The 15,140-nt window shown below is 38.1% G+C and overlaps 1 protein-coding gene across 1 annotated transcript in view; it reads right to left on the bottom strand.

Moving 5' to 3' along the window:
- Positions 1-15,140, bottom strand: part of LOC137615987 (semaphorin-1A-like) — an 85,182-nt gene that overhangs the window by 2,757 nt on the left and 67,285 nt on the right. The gene's annotated exons all lie outside the window — the stretch shown is intronic.

The following is a 15,140-nucleotide window of genomic DNA, read 5'->3' as shown; positions in this document are numbered from 1 at the left end:
AGACCTTCAAAAATCAAGATTTCCTTAAGGAACTGAAGAGCTAATCTGGGATTCGTAGCTCGCTACATATTTTCATCAATAATTTTTTTCCCCAAATTGATTAACATGTTAGATAAAAGCTGCTCCACAAGAAGTGAATACAGTATGTACAGGACTGTTATCTTACAACTGGTAACTTACACAGAATACAGTATTTATAAAAAAAATTCAGATACAGGTACATAAAATATAATACAATGAAAAAAAAAATGGAATTATAAACAGTACCCTTAATACATACAGATGTTAAAGTATTCTTGAATCTAAAGATGACTTATTGTTGTCTTTGTCTATATTTCTAGGAGAATGAAGACTACACTTAAGTTAACCCCCCTCCCCCAGAAAAAAATATACTGCATAAGTAAAGTACCCTTTACACACAAACTAATTGCGTCTTACGGTGAAACAAAGTGGGAATGACGAAGTTTCAAAAGTAAGCATAGGTGACAGTTTTAAAGCCATGGCATCAATGAGATGATAGTATCTTTGATATACTGTATGCGGTATTAATGGTCATTTCCAGCCATTACACAAGTAAAACATGAATTTCACAATACCATACTCTTTTGTAAGAGCATCAATAAAGGCAATGTACTTTTAAAACATGGCACAATAGATTGGTATGGAAATCTTACAACTGGTGGAATTAATCCATATCTAAGTAACAAAACTCAGTTCTGTTTTCTTACTCATTCTACTTTTTTCCATGTATGTCTGGATTAGATTAGGGCATTAAACTGTACTTCCAAGACAGCTATGTTGATATTAAAATGCTAAAGAGTGATTCACATGAAAACTCACAAGATAGCCTGGTAAATATGTACCCAATTCTGGGATGGAAGGAAATTAATGGGGATTGAATTGTGATGAAAGCTAAAGAAATGACAAAAAGGAAAACCAAAAAAATTGATTCACCAGCCAACACTTTCGAAGACATTTTATCTGTGTGTTTTGTAGCAGAACTGATATTTATTCACAAGTATACAGAATAGTGTACTTATAAAGAAAGTCAAGTTTTTAAATTGAAGGTATCCATTCAACAGCTAAAGGCAATTTACAATATATTTCTTCCTGTAACCTAGAATTGCTACTTGATACTGAATGAATGTTTACCGATAAGTGATAGGAAATTGTTGAATAAAACTTGAAATGATTTATGGTTATGTGAGTATTTAGAACATTTTTTAAAAGCTCTATGAATAAACTAAAGGTTCTCCAGAGCCATTTGTATATTAATATTCTGTTATAACTCTGCCGTTAAGACAATGTTTACTTCCCCATTCAAGTGGTAAAACATGGCATCAAACTATCTCAATTGGGCCAACACCACAGTTTATTTGTTCTCATACAGAGAAAATTTGTGACTGCCATTCTACTTATTAAGTGTACGGCTACAGGTACTGATTAATTATATAATAAAAAGAGCTTACTTAAATGGTAGCTAGAAGCTGTTAGAAACCCATTCAAACCACTTTGATTAAATGGACAGTAAGGTGTTGTTAACTTGGAATAAAAAACTATAACTTACGAAGTAATAAGCATTGAAAAAGAATGAGAAGAAAATTTTAACTTTGAAGCAACAAGTGTCATTCTGCAGTATAAACAAATACCAAAGGCACTACTAGATATGGTGAGTTAATAAATCAACATATTCTAGTATCACAAATCATGACATTTGCTTTCCATTATGTAATTTTGCAACACTGCATTTGCTGTCAATGCCATTTTAGCCATACAAATACTATGTAAAGTGATTTCCACATTAAAAGTCACCAACACAGTAAATAGTGAATCAATCAAGAGATCAGTAAACAACTGTCAAGTAAATGGAAACATATTATTAAAAACTAAATGGTGTAAGGAATTTTAGCATGCAGTTTTGAATACAGAACAATTTACTCAACAGGAAAGTCACTAAGATCATTTAAAAACCGAGAAGTTTTCACAGAAACAAGTTTATGAGTAATTACTTTCGCCTGTGTACGTTACCCTACATAAGATGGTTCAAGTCACTAAAACTGAAAGATAACAGATTTAGCTCTTTCTGATATTATAATGAATGCCTAGACTATTGACTACTGTATAGGACCGAAATTAATTTTAACTAAAACCTGCTCCAATTCAAAATGGCAAAAAACAATCTAAAAGCTCTTACATGATAAAGTCTCATGGCATTTAATGAGATGCTGAGGCCTCATACGCTTAGTTTTGGTTGCATAAGTGAATCAAAATTTATTTGAATCTACAATCAACAATAAAAAAAATCATATTTTTAAATTTTCATTACAATATGGAAGAAATAAAATATAATGGTTTTTGAAAATTGTACTGCAAAAAAACTGTTTTTATCCTTCTTGCAAATCTTATAAACTCTGGTATCTTTATGAGATTTTATGAACAGAATCATTCATTGTGGTCTGTCCCTAAAAAGGCTAGCATAAGCTTTCCTTACCAAATCTCTCATAAAATCCTGACCACACACAGCATATTACTTCATCAGCATATTATGCATGCTAAATATTACGTCTGCTTTGTATACCATACCCTTTTGACAAAAGTCAAATTCCTATTTTACCTTTGATTTTTAAGTATGACTTTAACCCTGCTGTACTAGATAAAAATCAATTCCTCATCTGCAGTTCCAAATATGCACCAATATACAAAAGGCTAGCCATGACACTGGAGGGAGGGGAAATAATATGTATATTGACAAAAATACACATGCACATATATATATATATATATATATATATATATATATATATATATATATGTATATATAAATATACACATATATACATATATATACAAATTTACACACATATATATATATATATATATATATATATATATATATATATATATAATATATATATATATATATATATATATATATATATATATATATATATGTATATATATATGTATATATATATTTATTTATATATATTTATATATATATATATATATATATATATTTATATATATATATATATATATATATATATATATATATATATATATATATTTATATTTATATATATATTATATATTTATATTTATATATATATATATATATATATATATATATATATGTATATATATTTATTTATATATATTTATTTATTTATTTATTTATTTATTTATATATATATATATATATATATATATATATATATATATATATATATATGCTATGTATTATCATCATTATAAAGAAAGAAAATGATAAAGTATTTCAAATTGGAATGGGATGGTCAGTTGACACTTATTATTATTGTTACTCATACCACAGAGTTATTGTGCCTACTCTCATTGGGCTGACTTAAAGGAGCACTATGGAGAATCTTTGGTACAGTCTACAGTTAGCTGTATTAGACACAACATAAATGGTAATCCCATACATATAGTAAAAGGGATATAAAGGAGAAAATAGTTGGAACATAAAGACTAAAAAGCCTGTAAGTCCACCAATCTTTCCTAAGCTCTATCTTCTTATTAACATGATCCAATGAGTAAAGAGTATTACAGTGTATTGCACTTTTGCTATGATATATAAACTCAATACATCAAGTAATACTTATATAAGTATAAATATATGCATTCATCAATAGCCAACTTATACTTGTATAAGTCTATCAATTAGCTGCATTTAGATTTGCTGTGCGTACAATTTTATATCACTTTATTTAAAATCTAAATGGAAATATTATAAAATTAATAATTCTTTGATAACCAGTTGTGTGTTATGCAACTAAACCACAAAATAAAAGAGTTAAAATACTATTTCTGCAACTGCAGAATTGTTTTCTTAATGATATGCATATTTTCAAGCAGATATGCATATTTTCAAGCAAATGTGCATACTGTATGTCGAACAGTTTGCATTAATTCATTAGGCCTGTTAATAGTAAAGTATTTAATGTAATTAAATCACTATTTTTGTTTAAGACAGAATCTTCAAAATTAATTCTACACCTAAACGAGAAGAAAATAATTACATTAAAAAATTTCAAATATGATATATACATTAAATAAATTAATATGTGTTGCGCTCAAACCAATCTTAAATTGTATTAATTTTATATCCTAACATGTATAATAAAATATAAGCTAGTTTCTTACTGTTATCCTAAAACGATGCAATTATAAGCAACATAACTAACATGGACAGTGGCTCAAGCAAAAATGAAAAAAAAAAAAAAAAAAAAAATGGCACTACATATCAAAATAGTTTCCAGCTTCCAGTCTTGCCATTACAGTGCTAACCAGCAAATAAATTTTTATGGTATACGTAATTCAGCGGCATGCATATTTTACACTTTTATGTTGGGGAAATTCCATTTATGATTGATACTTAAACGACTCGATTCTCACCATGGATTAATTTAATATTATTAGCCTACAGCTACTATACATCAAACTGACACCTAACAATATACAAGACATGCAGGATTAATCATTCCTTCCTATGCCTGAAAAGGAAGTTAACAGTTACTTTTACGTCAGTTGTAGTCTCGTAATTATTCAACAAAAGCACAAAATACATGTACAGTAGACTTAAAAAGTATAAGTTAGTAACGGTACGTGAGAAAAAATTTATGTACTTCCAGATTGTGTTCATTTCAATAGAAAATAATAATTGCAATACTTTAATAAAAAAAAATATTAAATCAAAATTGTTTTCCAAAGAACTAAAGATACGCTTCAATAAATGAAGATGAAACACAGAGCACATGATTTCCACTTGTTAAGTGAACAACGGTTTTCAATTCATTTTGAAATGAAGGTGAAGACTAAGAATAGTGAGTCTCACTGCATATTAACCTGCCAATACAGATGTGTTCAACACAAATTACTGTACGTTACTGAAGAAATACAGTGGAGGTGCAAAAGTATATGCACAGTGTATTTCAAATCCCCATCTGTTGTTTTTTTTTTTTTTTGGTTACTTATCTTGAGATCAAATGACTGATGGGTTATTTAATACAATACTTTTTATTATCATTAGTATGTTGCCTCTACTATGAGGGTGCACATAGAACCTTGCTCATGCCAACGTGGCTCAGAAACAATTTCTGTTATGAAGATGTTAATTGCTATGAGCAAACAAGACGATAATTGATTGATGTTTCTAGCCTCGGTAGCAAAGTAAAAGCCTCTTTTATAGAGTTCTGAAGCAGTAGTACCTCTTTATATCTTGTAGGGAGGTGACTGGTAGTTAGGAGCCACTTCGGGACGAGAGGAAGCCGAGTACTGAGAGGAACAAGGGCCGCGAAGTGCCATAGCGCCAAACTCTGCTTGACCGTGACCGCTTTCCGTTTACAACAGTGAAAGTGGAGTCAATGTATGTTACTGACAGAAAATCTATAAATGATTCTCAATTTGGTTGGTTGTTGAATGTGTGACATACAAAAACAGGAGGCAATAAAAACAAGTGGAAACCATAAGGGCTTGTGATATATGTAAGAGTTCATAGTGCTTATGTATGTCCGCTTTCTACAGCACTACATTATCATCTTGTAGTTACTAATCTGTCTTACAGGGTTATAAAATTATTGGGTTAGAAGTGTTTCATTTTATAAAATAAAATTGTCACTGAATACTCTTGAAAGTATCTTTTTAAACAATGCATACAGGAACTAAACAAACCAAACTAAAATGTAAAAATTAAAATACATAAATCCTAGGGACTTACAGGGTCTATATTAGTGCGGTTTTACAGAAAGATCAAGGAATACTTTCTTGAATAGGAGTAAGAAAACACTTGATTATCATTAGTACTACAAGACAAAACCAAAAGTTACCCTTATATGATATGCAAAACTAACCAAGGATGGCAATAGCAGTACAATCAATTAAGAACTGGAATAATTCATTTTGTATAGAATCTGATATTCCACACTACAGAACAATGTTGATCAACCATTTGGACAGAGTAGTCTACATACTTGAAGCAGTGGTCTAGTTAGCTAACAATAATAAAAGATTATATAACAAATATATAAATATATAAATATATATATATATATATATATATATATATATATATATATATAATATATATATATTATATATATATATATATATTATATATGTATATATATATATATATATATATATATATATATATATATTATATATATATATAACATATATGGAGTACCAGAAAAGTACATTATGATTAATATTGGGTTTCCCTTTGCATCTCCTGATTTGTATGTGGCTGGGATAAAGTACTATACTGTACTTAAAATAAAACTATTATTATTAGTATCAATTATTTAGATATTACACAGCTTTTGAGAGGATGCACTTCAAGTCTTGCTTAAATAATATTCAGAGCTTGGGTACTATACTGCTGTAGCTCTAACATAGTTCACTATCTTTTTACTTAGCTTGCTATCACACAGGTAGTCAAGGTTGGAAAGCCCCATAAAATTATTACTTCCAAAACCTTTGGTTTATTATACTGTAAATGAGTAATAGGATGTTAGATTTTAGCCATCAAATTTCATATAAATTTTGATTCAGGAGACACATGACCCCTGTTCACCCCACCAGCTTTCCATAGAGACTCATGAAATATTAAAACATATTTAATTTAATGGCCTTTTAACTACATTATAAACAGCAATTCCCTCATTTATCTAGCCTACCAATTCTCCTACTGAAGCTTCAACTGATTATTAAATCTTTCATTATCCCTCCATCCTTAATCTTCCAGGTCTCTTTGTTGGTAGAATTTAATTTAAAATTGCTCTATCAATTACTATTTCTGATTCTTGAATACATTTCAATAAGAATTCAGGAAACTTCAATATCTCTAAGACAGTTTCTGTCTAATGTTCCTTCTAATTCTTTAATAATTTTGTATGAAAATTAATTCAACATATCTTGAAATAATTACAGAGAAATCTGCCTTTGAAATTTAGTTAGCATTTTTACATGCCATACATTCTTGTCTTCATTCCATTTATGACAGCTTTATGTTAAACTCAATGGATCATTTTGTCACAATTCTATTTCATTTAAATTAAAGTCATATTTCATAATAAAACCCACTCTTGTAGCTCTATCCTCTTCTTCTCAGCTACAAGATGTCTTTAATTATTTTTCTTTTAGAATTATTAGTCATTCTTCCGCTGTGGCTTTGTAACATCTTCCAGGCTAATTTTGCACCTTCATTATCAACACCACAAAGGTTTTTCAAGTCAGATTTCCCCTTTACAGTGATAATAAGATGATGAAATACATTCCTTACACTTCCCTGTCCAGCATAACTTATGCATGAGCTCCCCAACCTCCCATTCTTTACCACATTTCCTTTTCCAGAGGTAAATTTGTCACCCTGTGTATTAACTAATTTTTTTCCTGTTTTCTCCTTGCGCTAAATTTAACCAAGTCTAAGGCTAGATTTAACCAAGTCTAAGGCTAGATTTAACCTAGTCTAAGGCTAGATTTAACCAAGCCCAAGGCTACATTTAACCAAGCCCAAGGCTAGATTTAACCAAGCCTAAGCAATGTAAAGGTATTAGATTGTCATCCTGAAATTTTGAATAAGCTGAGCCAGTAAAAACCAATATTTACCTCACAAATTAAGATGTCTACAACCAAGAAGTAGAGTGCCACCTGCTACATAAAATAACTAACAATTTTTGCAGTATCTGGCTTTTAAATTTGGTCTGATGCAAAATTCACATTAAATCTTTTGTCACGAAATTAAACTTTCTAATAATAAACTCTGATAGGTACAGCTTAGTATGGCACCCTAATGCTCTTATAAAAGCCTAATAGAGCATCCATTACGAATATTTATTTTCTGGTTCAATCATCAATAACAAGTCAGTGATAATTACTAATTGGAGTACATCCCAAGCACTGACATTGGAGTATGAACATCAAGCACAACCATATAGATGTTTATGCATCAAGAACTCGTCATGGTTAGTTCACATTTTTATGTAGGGTTTTTGACAAGATATGGAACCAACTCTATTCTAGACTCCTTGTCTTTCTTGCATGGCCTTCCTGACCCCAGCAGAACCCAACAAATTCTCCAGTTTTCATTGTTTCCATGTCTGGGGGTAGAGTTCTATTGCTTGAGGGTACACTCGGGCACCCTATTCAAATTTATCTTCTTGTTTTTTTAAAGTTTTTATAGTTTTTATGAAAAATTTTATTTTTATTAATAAAATAAATTTTTGAATATACTTACCCGGTGATCATATAAGCTGTCAGCTCTGCTGCCCGACAGAAAAACCTAAGGACAAAATACGCCAGCGATCGCTATACAGGTGGGGGTGTACATCAACAGCGCCATCTGTCGAGCAGGTACTCAAGTACTCCATGTAAACACAGAACCAATTTTCTCCTCGGTCCACTGGGTCTCTATTGGGGAGGAAGGGAGGGTCCTTTAATATATGATCACCGGGTAAGTATATTCAAAAATTTATTTTATTAATAAAAATAACATTTTTCAATATTAAACTTAGCCGGTGATCATATAAGCTGATTCACACCCAGGGGGGTGGGTAGAGACCAGCAATACATGTTTACATTATTAAGAGCTAAGTATTTTGTATTTCATTTTAGCAGTTATTCAAAATAACAAACATAAAATAAATAAGTACCTGGTAAGGAAGTCGACTTGAACAATTACTCTGCCTTTTTAAGTACGTCTTCCTTACTGAGCCTCGCGATCCTCATAGGATGCTGAGCGACTCCTAGGAGCTGAAGTATCAAGGGTTGCAACCCATACTAAAGGACCTCATCAAAACCTCTAATCTAGGCGCTTCTCAAGAAAAGAATTTGACCACCCGCCAAATCAACCAGGATGCGAAAGGCTTCTTAGCCTTCCGGACAACCCAAAAACAACAATAAAACATTTCAAGAGAAAAATTAAAAAAGGTTATGGAATTAGGGGAATGTAGTGGTTGAGCCCTCACCCACTACTGCACTCGCTGCTACGAATGGTCCCAGGGTGTAGCAGTTCTCGTAAAGAGACTGGACATCTTTAAGATAAAAAGACGCGAACACTGACTTGCTTCTCCAATAGGTTGCGTCCATTATACTCTGCAGAGATCTGTTTTGTTTGAAGGCCACTGAAGTTGCGACAGCTCTAACTTCATGTGTCCTTACCTTCAGCAAAGCATGGTCTTCCTCATTCAGATGGGAATGAGCTTCTCGTATCAACAGTCTAATATAATAGGAAACTGCATTCTTCGACATAGGTAAAGAAGGTTTCTTAATAGCACACCATAAAGCTTCTGACTGTCCTCGTAAAGGTTTAGTTCGTTTTAAATAGAACTTGAGAGCTCTAACAGGGCACAAGACTCTTTCTAGTTCATTTCCAACCAAATTAGAAAGGCTTGGAATATCGAACGATTTCGGCCAAGGACGAGAAGGTAGTTCGTTTTTGGCTAGAAAACCAAGCTGCAAAGAACATGTAGCCGTTTCAGATGAAAATCCGATGTTCCTGCTGAAGGCGTGTATCTCACTGACTCTTTTAGCTGTAGCTAAGCAGACGAGGAAAAGAGTCTTTAAAGTGAGATCTTTAAAGGAGGCTGATTGTAGTGGCTCGAACCTTTCTGACATAAGGAATCTTAGTACCACGTCTAAATTCCAACCTGGTGTGGCCAAACGACGCTCCTTCGAGGTCTCAAAAGACTTAAGGAGGTCCTGTAGATCTTTGTTGTTGGAAAGATCTAAGCCTCTGTGACGGAAGACTGCTGCCAACATGCTTCTGTAACCCTTGATCGTGGGAGCTGAAAGAGATCTTTCCTTCCTCAGGTATAAAAGGAAGTCAGCTATTTGAGTTACAGAGGTACTGGTTGAGGATACTGATACCGACTTGCACCAGCTTCGGAAGACTTCCCACTTCGACTGGTAGACTCTAAGAGTGGATGTCCTCCTTGCTCTAGCAATCGCCCTGGCTGCCTCCTTCGAAAAGCCTCTAGCTCTCGAGAGTCTTTCGATAGTCTGAAGGCAGTCAGACGAAGAGCGTGGAGGCTTGGGTGTACCTTCTTTACGTGTGGCTGACGTAGAAGGTCCACTCTTAGCGGAAGAGTTCTGGGAACGTCCACCAGCCATTGCAGTACCTCGGTGAACCATTCTCTCGCGGGCCAGAGGGGAGCAACCAACGTCAACCTTGTCCCTTCGTGAGAGGCGAACTTCTGCAGTACCTTGTTGACAATCTTGAACGGGGGAATGCATAAAGGTCTAGATGGGACCAATCCAGTAGAAAAGCATCTATATGAACTGCTGCTGGGTCCGGGATTGGCGAGCAATAATTTGGGAGCCTCTTGGTCATTGAGGTTGCAAAGAGATCTATGGTAGGTTGGCCCCATGTGGCCCAAAGTCTCTTGCATACATTCTTGTGAAGGGTCCATTCTGTTGGGATGATTTGACCCTTCCGACTGAGGCGGTCCGCCATGACATTCATGTTGCCTTGAATGAACCTCGTTACTAGAGACAGGTTTAGATCTCTTGACCGGGTGAGGAGGTCCCTTGCGATCTCGTACAACTTCATAGAATGGGTCCCTCCTTGCTTGGAGATGTACGCCAAGGCCGTGGTGTTGTCGGAGTTCACCTCCACCACCTTGCCTAGAAGGAGGGACTTGAAGCTTTTCAAGGCCAGATGAACTGCCAGTAGCTCCTTGCAGTTGATATGTAACGCTCTTTGCTCCGAGTTCCAGGTGCCCGAGCATTCCCGACCGTCTAATGTCGCACCCCAGCCCGTGTCCGATGCGTCCGAGAAGAGAACGTGGTTGGGGGTCTGAACCGTCAGGGGCAGACCCTCTCTGAGGTTGACGTTGTCCTGCCACCAGGTCAGTGATGACTTCATCTTCTCGGAAATAGGGATCGAGACCGCTTCTAGCGTCTTGTCCTTTCTCCAGTGAACAGCCAGGTGAAATTGAAGGGGACGGAGGTGCAGTCTCCCTAACGCAATGAACTGGTCCAGTGATGAAAGCGTCCCTATCAGACTCATCCACTGTCTGACTGAACATCGGTCCTTCATTAGCATGTTCTGGATGCATCCTTGGGCTTGACTTATTCTGGGGGCCGACGGAAAAGCCCGAAAAGCTTGACTGTGAATCTCCATCCCTAGGTACACTATAGTTTGGGATGGGACCAGTTGGGACTTTTCCATATTGACCAGGAGACCCAATTCCTTGGTCAGATCTAGAGTCCACTTTAGATTCTCCAGACAGCGACGACTGGACGAACCTCTTAAAAGCCAGTCGTCCAAATAGAGGGAGGCTCTGATGTCTGCTAAATGCAGGAATTTGGCAATATTCCTCATCAGTTTCGTAAAGACAAGAGGCGCCGTGCTTAGGCCAAAGCACAGGGCTTGAAATTGGTAGACAACCTTCCCGTAAACGAACCTTAGAAAAGGTTGGGAATCTGGGTGGATGGGGACGTGAAAGTAAGCGTCCTTGAGGTCTAAAGAGACCATCCAGTCTTCCTTCCTGACCGCTGCTAGAACAGACTTTGTCGTCTCCATGGCGAACGTCTGCTTGGTGACAAAGACATTCAGAGCACTGACGTCTAGCACCGGTCTCCACCCTCCTGTCTTCTTTACCACTAAGAAGAGACGGTTGTAGAAGCCCGGGGATTGATGGTCCCGGACTTTGACTACCGCTCCCTTTTCTAGTAAGAGAGACACCTCTTGCTTCAAAGCTAGTCTCTTGTCCTCCTCTCTGTACCTGGGAGAGAGGTCGATGGGAGTCGTTGCTAGAGGGGGCTTGCGCAAGAATGGGATCTTGTACCCTTCTCTGAGCAACTTCACAGATTGTGCATCTGCGCCCCTGTTCTCCCAGGACTGTCAGTAGTTCTTGAGTCTGGCTCCCACTGCTGTCTGAAGAAGGTGGCAGTCAGACTCTGCCTCTAAAGGACTTGGTACCTTTCTTCTTGCTCCCACGTTTCCCTTCGGCACGAGCACCTCCTCTGCTGGAGGCTCTGCCACGAAAGGGCGGAATAAATCTTGACGCTGGAGTATCCATCCTGGGTCTAGACACGGAAGGCAAAGGGGTGGCTTTGCGTGCAGATGACGCAACTAGGTCATGCGTGTCTTTTTGAATCAAGGAGGCAGCAATCTCCTTGATCAACTCCTCTGGGAAAAGGCACTTCGAGAGAGGAGCAAACATAAGCTCCGACCTCTGACATTGTGTTACTCCAGCTGACAAGAAGGAGCAAAGGTTTTCTCGTTTCTTGAGGACCCCGGAAACGAACGAAGCCGCAAGCTCACTGGAACCGTCCCGTATGGCCTTGTCCATGCAGGACATAATGAGCATGGAAGTTTCCTTGTCAGAAGGGGAGGTCTTCCTGCTCAACGCTCCCAAACACCAATCCAAAAAGTTAAACACTTCGAACGCTCTGAACACTCCTTTCATCAGATGATCTAAATCTGAAGGAGTCCAACAAATCTTGGAGCGTCTCATGGCCAGCCTGCGGGGAGAGTCTACTAGACTTGAGAAGTCGCCCTGGGCAGAGGCAGGAACTCCCAAGCCGAGAACTTCTCCCGTGGCATACCAGACGCTCGATCTGGAAGCGAGTTTCGCAGGGGGAAACAAGAATGCTGTCTTCCCCAGGTGCTTTTTGGACTGCATCCAATCTCCCAACACCCTTAAAGCTCTCTTGGACGAGCGGGCGAGGACGAGCTTCGTAAAGGCAGGCGCGGATGACTGCGTGCCTAAAGCGAACTCAGATGGAGGTGAGCGTGGGGCTGCAGAAACAAACTGATCGGGATACATATCCTTGAACAGTGCAAGTACTTTCCTAAAGTCCAAGGAGGGAGGCGTGGTCTTGGGTTCGTCGATGTCCGTGTGCGGGTCGTCAAGGTGTGCAGCGTCATCATCAGAGAGTCCATCGTCTGAATGCTGAGGAGGAAGCGGCAAAGGAGTAGGCATTGGCTGGTCAGCTGAGTCCGGCAGCACGGGTGCATGCGTGACTGCACTGGACGCAACGTCATGGAACTGTTGGTCAGTCTGTGAGCTGGCAACAACCATAGCTGCGCGGGGGCGCAAAGCGTCTACTCCCGACTGTCTAGTCTGCTGTGGGCGAGTAGGGGTAACCACAGTGGATTGCGGAGGTTGACGCACCGCGTCAAAACAAAACAACTTAGGTTGTTGTTGTTGTAACTCGCGAACGTCAACGGAGGGTTCCGTGCGTCGGCGAACGTCAACATGCGGCTGGCAGGGTACAGTGCGCATGGGTGGCGGGACTCTCACAGCTGGAGTGCGGGAGAAGGTAGCCTCAGCGTCAACTGGACGCACAACCGTGGTTGGTTGTAGGCTAACGGGTGCAGCGTCAACCTTCTCCGCACGAAAGTCCTGCATTAAAGATGACAACTGTGTCTGCATGGTCTGCAGCAAAGCCCACTTAGGGTCTACAGTAGCAAGTGCGGCAACAGACGGTGTTACTGCCTGTTGCGGTACCGCTTTGCCTCTCTTAGGAGGTGTGCAGTCATCGGAAGACTGCAGCGAGTCCGAACTGACCCAGTGGCTACAACTGGGCCGTTGGACTTGCGCGGAAGGGACCTTGCGTTTGAGAGGTCGTGAGACCTTGGTCCATTGTTTCTTCCGAGAAACATCTTCCGCAGACGAGGAATAAATGGGCTCTCTCGTCTTCTTGTGGGTGGGGCGATCTTGGCAAGATACGTCCGAAACCACGGAGGGAACGTCTGTCCGCTGATTAAAGCCTGTCGAACCCTTTGGTCGTACGACATTGCTTCTCCCCTGGGCTTGGGAGCTTGCAAGAGGTCCCGGACTGGGAGGACGACAGGCACGAACAGACGCACCCTCAAGCGCAACACTAACACTTTCCACAACACTTCCACTTACTTTGTCACTACCCACTGCACTCTTACCCTTCAACTCCTTGACGTCTGCCATGAGTTGATTACGGTCACTCGCCAATGACTCGACTCTCTCACCCAGAGCCTGGATGGCACGCATCATATCCGCCATCGAAGGTTGTTGAGTGCTAGAAGGGGGATCAGGAGCAACCACTACAGGGGAAGGAATAGGTTGTGGGGCATGGGGAGAGGAAAAATCAACGGAGCGAGATGAACTTCTCCTGACTCTATCTCTCTCTAGCCTACGTGAATATTTCAGGAATTCGAGAAAATCGAATTCCGAAAGCCCAACGCATTCCTCACATCGATCTTCCAATTGACAGGTTTTACCCCGACAATTGGAACAAATGGTGTGCGGATCGATAGAGGCCTTCGGAAGACGCCTTGAACAGTCCCTAGCACTACACTTTCTGTATTTAGGGACTTGAGAAGGGTCAGCCATCTTGAATTAGTCAAAGGGGAATTCAAAATCTATCCAAGTCGTCAACAAATAATCCAAAATTCAATCAAAGAATGCAAGGAAGTATTGAAGATAACCTCTGCAAAGCGAAAGCTAATAACTAGAAATGAGTACTTCACCAAAATCTGTGAAAATCAATCCAGTAAGCAACAGCGTATTTAGTAGGTCTTGCCGGTGGCACGACAGAGAGAAAATTGGTTCTGTGTTTACATGGAGTACTTGAGTACCTGCTCGACAGATGGCGCTGTTGATGTACACCCCCACCTGTATAGCGATCGCTGGCGTATTTTGTCCTTAGGTTTTTCTGTCGGGCAGCAGAGCTGACAGCTTATATGATCACCGGCTAAGTTTAATATTGAAAAATGTATTTTTATGTTATTACTGTTCTTGAAATATTTTATTTTGATTGTTAATTACTTCTTTTATAGTTTCCTTTCTTCACTGGGCTATTTTCCCTGTTGGAGCCCTTGAACTTATAGCATCTTGCTTTTCCAACTAGGGTTGTAGCTTAGCAAGCAATAACAATAATATAGGAGTCAGTCATATCGTGAGCTGTATTCTGGTTCATGAAATATATACAAAACTAAAGAGAAAAGCCATAAAATATTATGGCTTATTTGTTTGAATGCTTTGCAAACTTTAAAGGATGTTTTACATAAATGAACTTTGCTATGCCTAGAAGGACCTTATGATGAATGTCTAGTTACCAAATACAGCCAAAATTATTCTCATAGATAATTTTGCCTCCTGAAACACTGAAAACCTAATGCCCCTTCCAAAAGG

This window comes from Palaemon carinicauda, chromosome 22 (assembly GCF_036898095.1).
Source record: "Palaemon carinicauda isolate YSFRI2023 chromosome 22, ASM3689809v2, whole genome shotgun sequence".
Classification (NCBI taxonomy): domain Eukaryota; kingdom Metazoa; phylum Arthropoda; class Malacostraca; order Decapoda; family Palaemonidae; genus Palaemon; species Palaemon carinicauda.
Note: the sequence above shows the minus strand (reverse complement) of the source record. Positions and strands in the feature narration are given on the sequence as shown.